At 37.4% G+C, this 4,670-nt stretch overlaps 1 long non-coding RNA gene across 1 annotated transcript; it reads right to left on the bottom strand.

Annotated features, from left to right (window-relative positions):
• Nucleotides 1-2,076: 2,076 nt before the first annotated feature.
• On the bottom strand, nucleotides 2,077-4,670 carry LOC131019831 (uncharacterized). Its single transcript, XR_009100470.1, has 3 exons — nucleotides 4,415-4,670; nucleotides 2,821-2,887; nucleotides 2,077-2,322 (listed from the first exon to the last, which is right to left on the bottom strand). It is a non-coding gene; the product is annotated as an uncharacterized LOC131019831 (long non-coding RNA).

Genomic DNA, 4,670 nt, shown 5'->3' with positions numbered 1-4,670 from the left:
CCCTGACCTTCGATGGCATGGGCGAACCCAAAGATGCCAAAAATGGATAAGAGCTATAGAACGAATTTTCCAATACATACGTTGTGAGGAAAATAAAAAGGTCAAATGCGCCACATACCAACTAGTAGATAAAGTGGACTTTTGGTGGGAGTCAGTGAAAAACACTATGACTGAGGAACACCTAGGGGATCTAACCTGGGTGGAATTCAAGGCCAAACTATTTGAAAAGTATATACTAGAATGCTACCGTCAAAGGAAGCAAAATGAATTCTGGAATCTGAGGCAAGGAAACATGACAGTAGCCGAGTATGACCGGGCTTTCAACCAGTTGTCCCGTTATGCTCCACATCTTATGGACACAGATGAAAAACGGGCAGAGAAGTTTCACAATGGTTTGCGCCATGAAATCTCAATCGCTTTTGCGAACCAATGAGGTTTTACCTATGCTCAAACCCTGAACAGGGCACCCACTATCGAATCACTGTTGCCTAAGGAGAAGGGAATGACCCCTGCCCAGTTTGCTCATCCACCACAGTCTGGTCAATCATCTCACTCGGATATGGGGGAAGGAAAGAAGAAATGGAACGAGGAAGGAAACTATGCATACGGAAAGAAGTCATGGACGGGCAACCAAGGACAAAACTACAACCAACAGCAACAAGCTCCACAAAGGCGACCGTGCCCAAGGTGCAACAAGGTTCATCTAGGAGAATGCCTAAGAAGAGTGAATGTTTGTTTCAATTGTGAAGAGCAAAGGCACTATGCCAACACCTCCCAAAAGGAATAGATGAGCCCCACAATAGTATAATCCTGGTTACAAGCAGAGGAACTTTAGGAACCCTCCAAGAAACCCTCGGTTAGTTAGCCGAGATAAAACCAGGGTCCGAAAGGCAATTAGAGGCCACCACAAAATGCTAGGGCCTACGCCCTTAACCAGCAGCAGGCAGCACAGGGTCAAGAAAATCTGGTAGGTATGATAAGTGTACTTGGAACACCTATTATAGCTTTGTTGATACGGGGGCATTCCACTATTTTATTTCGCATACTGCTTGCAAAATGATGAACTTGATCCCGGTATTAACCCAAGAATCTTTGGAGATTAGTACCATGGAGGTGGTAGAATGACGACTACGCATGTTATTTCGAGCCTAGAGAGAAACATAGGTGTCGACACACTTAAGGCTGACTTGTATGTTATCCCCATGATATAATTTGATATAATCTTAGGAATGGACTGGCTCACTAAAACCAGTGCCACCATTTGTGCAATGGAAGAAAATCTTGTTTTGAATCCCAGGAAGAGGTGAAGCCAACTTTCATGGAATCAAGATAGAAGCTAGGGTACCAATGGTCTCTGCTATGAAAGTCACCAAAAGGGTTTAGTTGGCCAACCACCGGATGAACAAGTGGAAATCACAATCGACTTGGAGCCCGGAGCTGCACCTATGTCGAAGGCACCATACAGGATGGCCCCACCAGAATTATAAGAACTGAAAGTGCAATTGCAGGAGCTGTTAGATCTAGGTTTTATACGACTTAGAGTGTCATCATGGAGAGCACCGATTTTGTTCGTAAAAAAGAAAGATGGCTCGTTGAGGATGCGTATTGATTACTGGAAACTCAACAAGCTCGTGAAGTACCCCCTTCCCAAGATCGATGATTCGTTCGACCAGCTCAAAGGAGCTGATATAGCTTATAGGTTGGCACTACCACCTAGCATCGGGGAGGTGCACAATGTGTTTCACGTTTCTCAATTACAAAAGTGTCGCAGCCCGACTCTAGCCAGTGATAGCGTAGAGCGAGTATCGTACGACTAAATGTCATGGCCCAACTTAATTGTAGACAACCAAGCCGAGGAAATCATGACTGGATGAAAGGAATTAGACAACTAGAAACAAACGTAAGAATATCAAGGAAAACTTTTCAAGTTCAACTCACATCATAACATCTTATCAACTCAACCATCAAGTTATCCCGAAGGTGAGAGAGTCGTTTCAAACGAATGTAAAGATAACTCTTAACAATTCTCAACAAGGTTACAATCTATCGACTATCAATGACCTCAAAGAATAAACATTAATATCAAGTTTATTAGTTAGACAACTCCCAATTAAATTCAATAGGCTGTCTAAAGACAAGTGGGAGAAATATAAGTCTCAAATAAGATCTCAAGTTTACAACAACGTTAATAAATAAGGTTCATCAAAGCGTCGCAACGGAATTGTAATGATTACATGTATGAAGACATGTAACCTAGAGTTCAACTCTCCCTTCTTCACAACAAGCCAACTCAGCACCCTTCCATCTCCATCACAGCCATACCTGCATATTTTGGAAATATATGCAGGGCTGAGTACAAGGTACTCAGTGAACATATATCGAAATAAAAGAAAGCTTACTCTTAGAGCTATAAATGGAACTTGCCACAATTTAAGCAACCCACGGAGATTTTAGTATAAATGAACCCGTGCAAGCAAATTTTAATCATAACATCATAATGAACGACTGCAGTCAAAGTACTCAACATGTATGTACCACATCTACAACTCATCATCAAAGGTACTAAGAAGTAGGTCTCCCTCTCAAGTACCGTGACCGGCCGATCCGATAGATGACTCACAGTCACCTCTGTGCACAAAATCCCGCTTGTGGAAGGATCGAATTTATCTCATCAGTAGAAGGTATCATACAAATCACCATAAAAGAATTGGTAAATCAATTAATTTTAAATAGAATCTCATCTCAAATCGTTCATCAATTTTTAAACATCATATCATTTTGAAAGCTCATATAATAGGGGTAATAGAAAATAATGCCCACCTGGACTCCTGCTTACTCTTTCTTTATTAACCTCTTGCTTCACCTCACTTCCTTTCGTCGCTCGTGCCTTCAGGTGGCGTACACGAAGGTAGTTCATATAACAAAACATCAATCAATCAGTAACCTTCTTACTGATAGCGCTACTCTTATCTTAGTACTACTCTATCAAGTCTCATCACTTCGCATAACTATCCCAATCACATAGCAATTCGACTTCCTAAGTAATCTCTAGTTTTATTCTCAACTCGTATATCCTAATTATGATCTAAATTCCATCATGAAGTAAACACATAACACATAATTGACATAAGGTCTTGCATAATAGATAAGCACATAAAATAACTAAACAAGTTCAATAACATCTTAACGAAACATTTATAAGCCTTTTTATAAAATCAGAAAAAAAAAATTAGTTGGAGAAAAATTCCTAAAAATTCAATTTAGAAAGCCAAGAACATATATGAAAACAATCTTAGATCAAATTCTCAAAAATAAAACACACAAGAATATAATTCCAATTTACGTCATTTTTAACAAACTAAACTCTGAGTTTCTTCATCGAAAAATTCTAAAAAATTCACATTAAACTCATATAACTCACAATAGTACAAATACATGATCATATTACTCTAGAAAAATCAAAATCTCTTTCCCCTTTTCTATCTCATTTTCAGTCAAGGCATAGAGTTTTAGGGAATGGTTCATTTCATCGATATATCACACATATATACTTCATTCATCATCAATAGGTCACATATGGACATAGCTTACTCATAACTTATCTCATTTACAAGATCATTTTCAAACGCGCAAACAAAACTTGGCAAACTTTCACATCTCATCATGCTTTCACCTAGTATACTAATTAGCTCATAAAAGTGGTTAATCCAAACATTTATCTCATTAATCAAGAATACCCAATTCGTAGTAAACTAAACTCAAGCATTTTTAGACATACTCAACAATTAAGCAAATTGATCTTTAATTAATGTTTTTGTTATGCTTATAATCAATTTAGACATTTAACACATAAATCAAAAAGTCCTAATTTTTTATAAACTAAAATTTTTGAAAATCTTTTAAACATGCTTAAATCATCAATCAAACCTTAGATCTATCAAATTGACTCCCTTAATAGCATATATAAAACATCAATTAGCAAATTAAATCAAAGAATCACTTATACCCAATTTACATCAAAGTAACTCATGAGAATTTTCATAAATCAATTCAAACCATCAATCTAATCCATGATTCATCATATTAGCACCCTCAATAACATAAATCAAGCATCAATTCATCGAATCTCATCACCAACCAAAAACTTCCCAAATTTTAGCAAACTAAACTCATTGAAAATTCAAAATCATTTCCAACCCTTTCAAAAACTCATGGATATCAACTTAATAGGTTCTCAATTACACATAAATCACCTCAAATTAAGAAAAGGAGATGAAATTTTTTGAAGGGTAATTTCCCCAAATTTTCAAAAATTAGAGAGAAAAAGAGAGGGGTTGATTTTCTTGTTTTCCTTCCATCAAAACATCAAGAAATGGATATAGATATAAAAGGTCTCAAGATTAGCTTCACCTACTCTCAAGATCTTGTACAAAAATAGGATGAACTCATAGATCCACTTTGTTTTTGAACTCTAGCTTGATCCTCCTCTTGATTCTTGGTGATTGAAGGCTAGATCTAGGATTTGTGATGGTAGATCCATGTGTTTAGAAGCTTAGGAGTGTGCTTCTATGGTCGATTGAAGAGAAAAGAGAGAGAGTAGAGAGAGGGGGGAAGGGGGAGAAGAAAGAATGATTGTTGTTTAACTCCAAAACTTGCTCCCTAAGTCACTA

The sequence above is a fragment of the Salvia miltiorrhiza genome, chromosome 4 (genome assembly GCF_028751815.1).
Source record: "Salvia miltiorrhiza cultivar Shanhuang (shh) chromosome 4, IMPLAD_Smil_shh, whole genome shotgun sequence".
In the NCBI taxonomy this organism is placed as follows: domain Eukaryota; kingdom Viridiplantae; phylum Streptophyta; class Magnoliopsida; order Lamiales; family Lamiaceae; genus Salvia; species Salvia miltiorrhiza.
This window is presented reverse-complemented; position numbering and strand designations above follow the sequence as displayed.